Raw genomic sequence first — 13,084 nt, 5'->3', positions numbered from 1 at the left:
CCTTGGAAGGCAAGATGGAGGACATTCATGACAGACAAGAAAGACTGGAGAACACAGCTGACACATTGGTCTTTGAAAAAAAACAACTGACAAATAAATTGGAACATCTGGAAAATTATAATTGGCGCAATAATATTAGACAATTGGACCTGAAAGAGGAGGAGGAAGGTAAGGACCCGGTGGAATTCTTGCAATATTCGATCCCCGAAGTGTTGGGAAGGGAACAATTCAGAGGCCCCCTAGCCATAGAAAGGGCCCATTGGACATTCATCCCCTGCATCACCCCAAATCAATGACTGATGGGAGCAGCTGAAAGATGCTGTGTGCAGGGTGGAAGGGGTCTGAATGATTTTGCGCAATCTCTTAAGATAACAATCTGGAAGATCATGTTGATGTGGAGGGGGGTGGGGAAGAAGACTCCAGTTATCCTCTCTGTCACTCTTATGGTCCTATGGATTGACCTCTGACATATTTTTCTGCAGCATCAGTACCACACTGTGATGCAGTGTGCCAGGACACTCTCTATAGAGCTCCTATAGAAGGTTGACAGAATGGTAGCCAGTAGCCTTGCCCGCTTCAGTCTTTTGAGGAAGTGCAGTCACCATAGCACCTTTGGTTTTTTTTGCATTTTTTATCATAAAAATAAAATGAACCATTATAACATTTCAATAAAAATATACATACACACACACACACACACACACACACACACACACACACACACACACGCGCGCGCACACACACACACACACACACACACACACACACACACACACACACACACACACACACACACACACACACACACACACACACACACATAATATATAAATTTTGTATAAAGCAAAAGGCAGACATACAAAAAAACCTAACTCTATCCTCTTTTATTCCCCCCCACCCACGTCCATATTTATTATTTTTTTGTGCACCATCAAAGCTCACATTTTAAATTAACCTCAAGATTTAGGGGGACATCACTTTGAATTTATCAGCATTTTTGAAGTTGGTTTCCAATTTTTCAGAAACATATTATACTTGTTCTTTAAATTTTAAGTTATTTTTTTCCATTGGTATGCAACTATCCATCTCTGCTGTCCACCTTGCCAAGGTAACTGGAGAGTCTGACTTCCATGTGATTGCAGTGCACCTTTTGGCTACTGCCAATCAAATTTTTACAAACAAAATTTAAAACTCTGTGAGATCATCACCACTGATCACATTCAGCACTGGGTTCATTGGATAGAGATTTCTGCAGGTGCCAATCAGAATCAATTCAACCAGCAAAGTATTCCAGAGATCTATAGAGAAAATCTTGCCTGGATACCCCTGTGCACCTGTGCATCATAGTCAACAACATACTCGTGGACGGCAAGAATTTAGAGGAACACAATGCAAATTTAAAGAAGATTCTTGACTAAGCCAGGAAGGTAAACCTTAGGCTTAACCACTGCAATTGCAAATTCAGCTGAATCAGGTCATCGACATGGGTCATGTGTTTACTAGAGGCCTGAAGGCAGACCTTTAAAAAACCAAGCCAATCAGTGAGATGCAGGCACTGGCAAACATGACAGCCCTACAAAGATTCCTTGGAATGGGCAAGTTCATCCTGAACTCAAGTGAACTTGACTGTGATAGCTGATACAAAAAGATGTGAAGTGGATGTGGCATGAGCAGCAACAGAACACATTTGACGCTTTAAAGAAGCATATGTCATACCCACCAGTTTTGTCGTACTACAACAAATGGAGACCAGTGCTGCTGGCCTGTGACGTATTGTAGTATGGTCTAGGTGCAGCATGCCTACAAGACAGGCCACCTATGGCCTTTGCATCAAGGTCACTTACTGACACGGAAACCAGGTACGTGCAGATGCAAGCTTGCTCAATCTGCAATAGTACAAAGCTACTCCAACAGATGGAGCCACTGCAGCTTCGCCCAGTGCCAGACCTACCTTGGTCAACCGGGCCAATGGACATTTTTGAACGGTGAAGTCAGCAATACTTGGAACTAATCGATTCGTACTCGGGATGGTTCAAAATAGGCCAGTTAGATGACGTTACCTCCTCAACAGTCATAAGCAAGCTAAAAAGACACTTTTTAGTCAATGGAGCACCTCACATTCTGTTATCAGAGAATGGCAGACAATTCACCAGCGAAATATTCAGAGACTTTGCAACAACATGGAACTTCAGCCACATCACCAGCAGCCCAGAAGATCCACAGTCAAACGGGTTGGCTGAGAGAGCTGTAAGAAATGCAAATCAGCTCATGGCAAAGTCTCACAGGGAGAAGACAGATGTATTCCTCAGTCTGCTTAACCTGAGAAACATCCCTCGTGTCGCCACATTGGGATCTCTGGCACAAGGACTAATGTCAAGACAGATGTGGACAACTCTACCGGTGGCATTGAGGCTTCTGGAGCCTCAAATGAGGAACCTGCAAGAAATTAAGGCCCAACTGCTGAGCAAAAAACTGGTGCAGAAGAAATGCTGCGACAGAACAAGCCATTGGCTGAAAGGGCAGGTCATCAGAATACAGACTCCACAGGGCTATGACCATATGGGCATAGTCAAAGGGAGCTGTCAGGAGCCCAGGTCATACCTGGTCCAATCAGAAGGGAGGAGGTACAGAATAAACCAACGACGCATACTTCCAGTAAGGGAGCCACCCCCATTCCAAACAAATCCTGACAGGACCGTGTTCCAGGATTTGGAAGAGGAGCCTTAGATCGGCAAGATTCATTCAGTGGCCACACATGAGATAATGGACAACACCTACTCTCAAGCTGAGGCACCTCAAGCCTCCACATCCACAGAGGGCGTATCTGTAAACCGAACCCAAAGTATAGAGACTGAACTGGGTTGGCTGTTTTGTTACTTGAATGTAATCAATGCAATGTACTGCATTGGCTTGAACTATGGTACGTGGGAGGTTGTTCAAGAAAGGTGATGTAGACAGGTGCTGCCATTGGAGGCTCTGCACCTGCTGCAGCCACCATACTCACAACAGCGCACTGTGCATGCGCCAGCTCCGTGAAGGTGTGGCAGTGAAAATACGGGCTTTAACACAGAGTGTACACCATGTAAGAACCTCCCTCTCCTCTGTGTACAAATAAACAGTTTGCTTATCATAACTCTCAGTAGTCTTCTTGTTATTCAGCTCACAATAACAAACAGTTATAATTCCACATGCCTATCCACGTTCTCAGTTTGTCTACCTTTCCTACAATACTATTCAATTTTATTGAAATGTTTACACTGAATCATTTTTTGCTCATCTATAATTAAACACAATCTTTGATGCATTAAAATGAGTAACTGAGATGCTGTATTTCAGGACATTATCCTGATGATAAGCTTTTCATCATTAATCATAGAGTCCTCAGTGTAAGAACATTTGTTTTGAATATTTTAATAAAACTGTGCAGACATTTTAACAAGTCTCTGCTGTGTTGATAAATTTGTGTGCATTTAATTTTCTTCAGTGCTGAATTGCAGATCATGCAGACAAATAAAAGATAAATCTGTTTCTATAGCTACCATGTTAGGAATATGGATTTTTATTCTACTATAATTTTCAATATGTGCATTTATATTTGAGATTCTTGTAAGATAAATTCTTTATAGCAGGCATTTTTAAAAAGCCAAGTACTTCATGGTCTGCAATAACCATTTCACAATTGGAATGGATAAATGCCACTCGTATGTAATGTTTTTAGACATTGTTATATGTTCTACTGGGATAGAGTGTGTAGACTTTGTTTAGGTATTGAACTTCAATGCTCCTGCAGGAAATAATAATGAAATCTGAAGATTTAAAATGTAGATAGATAAAGACTGAGATGATTCTCAGTGATTCTGAGTGAGGGACATAGAGAACAGGGTGGCACGGTTAGTATAGCAGTTTACAAAATGTCTTTACAGCATCAATGGCCCAGGTTTGAATCCGGTGTTGTCTGTAATGAATTTGTATGTCCTCCCTGTGACCTGAATGTGCTTTCTCCAAGTGCTCCAGTTTCCTCCCACCTTTCAAAAATGTACGGGCTTGGGAGGTTAATTGGGTAGCACAGATTTCAATGGTCAGAATCCGCTTCCACTGCATTGTAAATAAATACAAATTTTTAAGTAGAGCAGTTGCAATGTCAGAAATTACATGTTTGATGCATTGACAAGTGCCAAATATACATTTGCCTTACATTTGGAAGGGGCAAAATACATTGTTGAAGTAGAAGGGAGGACAAAGAACAGGGAATCTAACCATATATGGGGCATTATTGTTGTTGGCAGTAATACAGATTAATTAATAGCACTATAATTATTGCTGATAGAAGTCAAAATGAAGTGACAGCTTAATTGGAGATGGTAGTAACAGCATGATCTTCTTTGCAGCCAAGACACCTGGCCTCCACAAATGATTTAAGCCAAGTTCAAGCAAAAGACAGGGAGGTTGCAAGTCATGTAGGTCTAAAGGATGGGGAAGCTTTACCATGGATGTAACAGATTAACCTGACCTCAATGCTAATTCAAGCTAAATCACTGCAATAATTTTCACAGGGTAGGGCAAGTCCCAGAAATAAGTAACAACCAGCTAAAGTGGTTGTCTACAATTGTCAAGAGTGGGCAGAACAGACAAATGTGAGATATTTGGAAGATCAAACCAAGGTAGGACTCTGTGGATGCAGTAGAATAGAGATCAGGGAATACAGATTCAAAATTCCCTGAAAGTGACATCACACGTAGATAGGGTTGTAAAGAGAGTTTTAGGATCATTGACCTTCATAAATCAAAACACTGAGTATAGGAGTTGGGATGTAATGGTGAAGGTGTATAAGACATTGGTGAGACCAAATATGGAGTATTGTGTGTTGTTTTGATCACCTAACTACGGGAAGGATATCAATATGATTAAAAGAGTACAGAGGAGATTTACAAGGATGTTGATGGGACTTGAACAACTGAGTTACAGGGTAAGGTCAAAAAGGTTAGGATTTTACTCCCTCAAGTGTAGAAGAATGAGGGGAGATTTGAAAGGGAATATACAAAATTGTGATTGGTATAGATAATGTAAATGCAAGCAGGTTTTTGAAACTGAGGTTACACAAAATTAAAATTAGAAAAGTTTAAAGAGAACATGGGGGAAACTTCATACAGAGAGTGGTGGGAGTATGGGACAAGTTACCAGCTGAAGTGGTGAATGTCAGCTATATTTTGACATTTCAGAAAAATGTGGATGGATATGTGGACAGGAGGGGTATGGAGGGATATGTTCCAGGTGCAGGTCAATGAGACTAAGCAGAATAATCATTCACACAGCGTAGAAAGACTGAAGGGTCAGTTTCTGCATTGCAGTGTTCCATGGTTCCTTAGATGACAGTTCCACTGGAGTATGGAGAATCATACATGCAGTAATATTTGATCAGTAACTGGAAACTTTATGGCAGCTATTGACACCTGATAAACTCAGTACATTTACCAGCACCTTCTTGAGGACACAACTGTTTTTTTTCTGATACTGCAGTCAGATGGTTGGTTATAGTTTATGATATGCAAACAAAACCAACCACATCCTTGTGAAGCAAGGCAAAAAGGTGCAAGAGGTTCTGAAATATGAAGATATAACTGTTGGATTTCAGTGAAGACAATTTCAGACCAGATGCCAACACTCAGATTCTTCCTTGTAACTACCTCTGGAATGTAATGGCACCAACAAACACTATATCACCATCCCCCTCACAGTCACAGATTTCATCGCATCTGGAGACCTGCCCTCCACAGCCTGCAATCTTATAGTTCCCCATACCTCCAATTCTCTCTAACCCAAGATCCACAAACTAGATGGTCCCAGAGCCCCACTGTTACTATGGAATTAAGGAAAGCCATCACACAGGAGAAGTGGAGTTTCTGGATGAAAATGGAAACATCGAAGGATACCCAACAGCTATTGAAGAGCTTAAATGACATAACCTGATACAAAACCAAATCCAGCGCAGTAGGAGACAGCAAAGCTTCACTCCTAGATGAACTCAATGCCTTCTATGCCCAATTCGATCACAAGAACAAGGAAGAAACACAAACTAGATGGTCCCAGAGCCCCACTGTTACTATGGAATTAAGGAAAGCCATCACACAGGAGAAGTGGAGTTTCTGGATGAAAATGGAAACATCGAAGGATACCCAACAGCTATTGAAGAGCTTAAATGACATAACCTGATACAAAACCAAATCCAGCGCAGTAGGAGACAGCAAAGCTTCACTCCTAGATGAACTCAATGCCTTCTATGCCCAATTCGATCACAAGAACAAGGAAGAAACACCATTGCGCACCCCCATGTCCACTGATGATCCTCTCCTGTCCGAATCTGAGGATGTCAGATGGGCTGTCTTCAGGAGGGTGAATCTATGGAAAGCCTCCAGCCAGATGAAGTACCCATCTGAGTATTAAAAACTTGTGCTTGACAACTTCCCAATGTATTCACAGATATTGTCAACATCTCATTCCAGCAGGGCATGGTACCTAACTGTTTCAAACAGATGTCACACATACTAGTGCCCAAGAAGAGTGTGGTAAACCATTGTTATGCATAGTTGTCTGGTCAGGAACACCTATTGGCCAGTTGTACCTGTGGCCCCTCCCCACAGGCTTCGGTATAAAGGTGTTTGTTCCATAGCCCTCTGCAACTCAGTGCAGGGCAAGTGAACAGTATGGATGTGCTTGTTTTCTTAAGTGAACAAAAGCCTATTGGTTTCTCTACAATAGTCTTTTGAGTAATTGGTGGTGCATCAAAGAGTAACTTAGGTAACCTTCCTAAATAACTATCAACCAGTGGCGTTCATATTAACAGTGATGAAGTGTTTTGAATGGGATGGTGTTGAAGCATTTCAGCTCTATTTGAACGGTTACATAACTCCATTCCAATTCGTCTACCATAGCAACAGGTCTACAGTGGATGCCATCTCACTTGCTCTACACAAAGCCCTAGAACACCTAGACAGCAAATATGCATACATAAGGTGATAAGGATGCTCTTTATCAACATTCAACACCATCATCCCCTCAAAATTGATCAAGAAACTCCAAGACCTAGGACTCAGCACCCCACTGTGTAATTGGATCCTGGATTTCCTCATCTCCCGACCACAATCAGTGAAGATTGGTAAGAACGTCTCCTCCACAATCTCTATCAGTACCGGAGCACCACAAGGCTGCATTCTTAGCCCCCTGCTCTACATCCTATACATGTATGACTGCGTGGCTTGGTACGACAACAATACCACCTTCAAATTCACTGATGATATCACAGGAATGGGTTCTATAAAAAGGGGTGACGAATCAGCATACAGGAGGGAGACTGAAAACTTGGCTGAATGGTGCACCAACAACAACCTTTCACTCAACGTCAACAAAATCAAGGACCTGATAATTGACTTCAGGAAGGGAAAACCAGAGATGTACAATCCAGTGATTATTGAGGTATCAGAGGTGGAGAGGATGAGAAAATTTAAGTTCTTGGGACTTTGTTGCATTCAAGAATAGGTTCAATGGGTTCAAAGAAAATCAAGGCTGAAGGTGTGTCATCAACAAACAGTGTCTTAATTTAAGCAAAGGGGAACTCACAAAAGGGCACACACTCATAGACTAACCCAGAATAATACGTAAATTACTATATATTGATGGTGTCAAGGCAGCAGAAAAAGACAGAGAGCAAGACTTCCCATGCTTGGCTTTTTCAGTGCAAGGCCTGTTCACATGACACGTCAGCCTCATCTGTGGCCAGATCTAACCATGATTGGCACCTGTGGGACCAATCACATATCAACTTCAAGAGCCAATCACACATCAGCCTCATAGGTGGGTAGATATAACCCTTGATTGGCAAGTGAAGTGACTTCCGACCAAGTTCCATCCGGAGAGGCCAAATGGCCCTCCACAATCCACACTACCTCAGGGGATCTTTCCTGGACCCAACACATTAATGATATCATGAAGAAAGTATGTCTGAGACTCTACTTGCTCAGGAGTATGCGGAGGCTTGGTATGACATCAGAAACACTGGAAAACTTCTACAAATGTGTGATGGAAAGTGTAATGAACGCTGCATCATGATCTGGTATGGGGACACCAATATCTGAGCTTAAAGCCATCCAAAAGGTAATGGACACAGCACAGGACATCACAGGCAAAACTCTCCCCACCACCGACATCTCCAGGGAAAGCTGCCATTGGAGAGCAGCAGCAATCATCAAAGACTCTCATCACCCAGCACATGCTCTGTTCTCGTGGCTACATCAGGAAAGAGACATAGGTGCCTCAAGAGTCGCACCACTGTGGGGGGACGTGATTCATGGTCATGCAAAGGATCAAGGCAGATGTGTCTTGAATGAATTATCTATGAAGAGTAATAAAAAGATGGTTTAAAAATTGAATTCAAGATTTTTTTTGCTACGGATATACAAAATGACTAGCAAGAAACCAAGACCACAAAAAATGAAATCTGAAGAGGCACCCAGTCGACCGGGATCATCAAGAGAAAGCCCAAAAGGGAGTAGCCTTGAGACTAGCTGAACCTGGCAGTGCTGGGGAGTCGAATCAAGATTTAAGTAAAATCCTGGAGAAAATTAAGGTCTTATGTACACATTTTGCAAGTGTGGAAAATGCAATAAAGAATGTATTAAAGAAGATGGGTGAACTCTCAATGGTAATTGATGACTTAATGAATCGAATGGGCCAAGTGAAACTCATTCTGGTTACAACACAAGAAAAGCTGAAAGCTTCAGAAGATGATGCTAAAAAAGTGGGATTTGGACAGTCAAATGCTGCTGGACAAGATCAACCACTTGGGGAACTTTACCAGAATCAACAATGTTTGGATTATTGGATTGAAGGAGAGGACTGAAGGGAACAATCCAGTGAGCTTCTTTGAATCATGGATCCCTTGAGTGTTGGGAGAAAATAAATTTAATGAGAAGCTACAAGTAGAAAGGGCTCATCAGACCCTCAGTTCCAGAAGACCTGAGGAGCAATCACCACAGCCGTTCCTGGTAAGACTTTTGAGTTATCGGGATCAGGAGGTGATTTTGGAAGCAGCATTTGATTATTCTAAACAACATAGTGGCCCACTTGAGATCAATGGCAGAAAGGTGCTATTTTTTCAAGTTTGATTAAGCAAAGGAAGGGGTTTGATGATGTGAAGAGACAATTGTGGTCAAAAAATGTGAGATATTCGATGGTATATCCTGAACACTGAGGGCTGAAATAGCAGAGGGAAATAGGTGTTCTTTTTCATGTCTTAGAAAGATGCGGAGGAATTTCTATGAAGATTATGAGAAGACTGAAGATATCAGATAAGAAGACTGAGAAGAATGTTTGTAATGGGACTAAGTAAAAGTTGAATGATTTAATTGTCTTTTAGTTATTATTAAATGTGAATGTTATTGCAATTTTCACGGAGAGCTCAAGAAAGAGCAAGAACTTGGCAAAGTAATAGCAAAGACTCCAGTCTAAGGGGGGTTATGGCACTGGGAGAGGCGCATTTTTACAAGATGACACTAAAGGGAGGGATTCTTCTTCGTCGGAAGATTCTGCGGGCCTTTTATCATGGACTTCCGGGGTTTATTGTTTACATAACTGTCGGTGTAAGGGAACTATGTATGTTTTTTAAAGGGGAAAAATCACTGTATTAATTGAATAATCAAAAGGGTTTTATTGCTGAATGACATTTGTTTAAGAACTGGTATGGATAGAACATTAAAGTTTATTAGTCTTAATGTTAATGGATTGAACAGGAGGCTGAAAAGGAAAAGAGTCTCAGCACACTTAAAAATGAAAGGCGGATGTAATTTTTCTGCAGAAAACACATTTCTAAATTGGAGCATGTTAAGTTATAAAGTGGATGGGTAGGGCACTGGGCTTTTTAAACTGCTCAGCACGTACCTCCAGCTCTCCTCATTGGTGGAGAGAGGTTGAAAGCTGTAGGCTCGCTCTCCTGCAAGCCCACGGACTTCCAGTGTGTGGTTCCCATGCTTTAACACCTGTCAAGATCCCCTAGTGGTAGCCTAGTGCTACTACAGCTCCTAGCAGCTGTCAAATCCCCCCACAGTAGGTTCAGTTCTGCCTAAGGTCCATAACAATGGTCAGATTATGGACTATCAACATCAGTTTGTGAGGGATGGGTTATATTTCACCAATTTGATTGATTTTGTTTGAGGGGAGGGGGAGGGCAGGTGAGTAATGATGTTAGAGCAGTTGATGCTCTTTTCAATGACTTTGTCAGGCATTTCACAAGATCCCATATGGATGACTGGTCCAGACATTAGATGCATGATAAATTGATCATTTGAATACAAAAGTGGCTAGATCGTAAAAGACAGAGGGTAATGTGGAAGAGAGTTATCTATGCTGGATGTCAAGACCAATGGTGTTCCACAGGGATCAATGCTGGGACTCCTGTTGTATGTGATACATGTATATAAGTGACTTGGATGAAAAAGTAGGTGGGTAGGTTAGTGAGTTTGCAGATGACATTAATATTGGTGGATTCATTGACAGTTTAGAGCAGAGGTTCTCAACCCTTATCTATCCACTCACATACCTCCTTAAGTAATCCCTTACTAACGGCAGAGCACCCATGGCATCTTATACCATTAGCATATTAGTACAGTAATGCAGTTAGTACAGTATGGCATTCTGTGCATTCCACAGTTAATGGTAGGACTCTTAAAACATTGATATGCAAAAGGACCTGGAGGTCCAGGCTCATATCTCCTTGAAGTAAATCACGAAAATCTGTAGACACCATGGTTGAAATAAAAACACAAAAAACTGGAGAAACTCAGCAGGTCAAACAGTGTCCTTTATGTAGCAAAGGTAAAGATACATCACTGACGTTTCAGGCTTGAGCCCTTCGTCAAGGTATGAGAAAATGCCAGCAAGTGACCAAATAAAAGAGTAGGCAGGAGGGGGGTGGCAAAGGCAGAAGATGATAGGTGGAGAAAGGAGGGAGGGAACAACAGAAATCAGGAGGCGGGATCGCTAAGTGGTTAAGGGGAATGGAGGGGAGAACTGGTAAGACAGGAAAAAGGGAGGGGAAAGCAAAGGTGAGCTTACATGCGAGTCTGGGAGTGTGACTCAAAATTGTAAAGGAGATCGCTGCTGTTGCGGGTGGAGAGGAATTGCTCAGCGAAGTGATCTCCCAGTTTGTGAGCGGTCTCTCCGATGTAGAGAAGGCCACAAAGAGAGCACCAGATGCAGTAAATAAGTCCTGTAGATATACTAGTGAAGTGTTGCTTCACTTAAAAGGCCTGTTTCGGGCCTCAGGCCATGGTGATGGAGGAGGTGTGGATGCAAGTGTTGCATCTCCTGTGGGCATAGGGGTAGGTGCCGGGGGTGCAGGGGTGGATGATGGGTGGGGAGGGATGAGTACATGAGGGAACCATGGAGGGAGCGGTCCTTGATGAAGGCCATGAGGGGAGGAAAATTATAAATGTATCTGGTGGTGGAATCCTGTGTTAAGTGCTAGAAATTGCTAGATGTGGGTGAGGGCTGAGTTGATGGTGGTGGAGGGGAAGCCACGTTTGTGAAAGAAGGCAGACATTTCAGAAGATCTGGACTGGAAGACCTCATCTTGGGAACAGGTGCAGCAGAGACAGAGAAATTGAAAGAAGCGGGATAGAATCTTGCAGGGGACAGGGTGTGAGGATGTGTAGTCAAGATAGTTGTGGCAGTTAAAAGGTTTGTAGTATATGTCTGTGGAAAGCTTGGGGATCCAAGTATTATCAGAGAAGGACCAGGTGAGTTTGAGATCAAGGTGGAAGTTGGCCATGAAGAGGATGAAGTTGACAAGCTTATCGTGGATACATGAGGCAGCTCCAATGTAATTGTTGATATACCAAAGGAAGAGTTGAGGAGTCTTGTACCATGGACAGCGACCTCCCAGTAGCCAAACATTTTAATTCCAAGCACACTCCCAGACTCATATGTAAAACAGCACTTACTACAGGATCTCAGCACTAGACATATTTTTCCTTCTACTCCCCTCTTGGCCTTCTGCAGGAACCACTCCCTCCTTAATTCCCTTGTGCACTCATCCCTCCCCACCCATTGCCCCCATACAATAAACCCTCTAACTCTGACAACTACCTGGACTACACTTCCTTACACCGTGCCTCCCTCAATGATTTCATCCCCCTCTCTCAATTTCTCTGTCTCCACCGCATCTGTTTCCAAGATGAGGTCCTCCAGTCCAGATCTTCCAAAATGTCTCCCTTCTTCCACAAATGTGGCTTCCCCTTCACCACTATCAACTCAGCCCTCACCCACATCTCTGCCATCTCCTCTGGCCCCCTCTGCCCAAAAATGCAACAAATACAGAATCTCCATCAACCTCATCTACCACCCCACCATCCTCTGTATCCAATACATCATCTGTTGGAATTTCTGGCACTTACTACAGGATTCCACCACTAAACACATTTTTCCTTCTCCTCCCCTCTCAGCCTTCCACAGGGACGGCTCCCTCAGTGATTCCCTGGAGCACTTATACCTTCCTACCTATCACTCCCCTGGCACATTCCCGTGCCCGGATGAGATGCAACACTTACTCCAACACCTCTGCCCTCACCACTGTTCAGGGCCCCAAAAAGGTCTTTTAAGTGAATAAACAATAAACACTTCACTTGTACATCCACAGTACTTATTTACTGCATCTGGAGCTCCCTTTGTAGTGTTCTATACATGAGAGAGACCAGTCGCAGACTGGAAGATCACTTCTTTGAGCACCTTCTCTCCATCAATGGCCTTATGCTGTATTCCACCCAAACCATCTGAAGATTGGAGGAAAATCACTTTATTTTCCATCAGGGCACTCTCCAGTCAGATGGCAGTAACATTGACTATTCTGCTTTCTACTAAATCTGCTTACATTTTCTTTCTCTCCTCTCTTCCTGTCTTTCCAGTTTTCCCCTCCCTTCCCCCTTACCCACCCAGCCCATCCCTCCTCCCCCTCATTGCTTCAGTCCCCTCTCTCCTTTCTCCACCACCTTTGCCACCACCCCCTCCTTCAGAAGCCTTCCGACATTCTCATAACTTG

This window comes from Narcine bancroftii, chromosome 3 (genome assembly GCF_036971445.1).
Source record: "Narcine bancroftii isolate sNarBan1 chromosome 3, sNarBan1.hap1, whole genome shotgun sequence".
NCBI classification, from domain to species: Eukaryota; Metazoa; Chordata; class Chondrichthyes; order Torpediniformes; family Narcinidae; genus Narcine; species Narcine bancroftii.
This window is presented reverse-complemented; position numbering follows the sequence as displayed.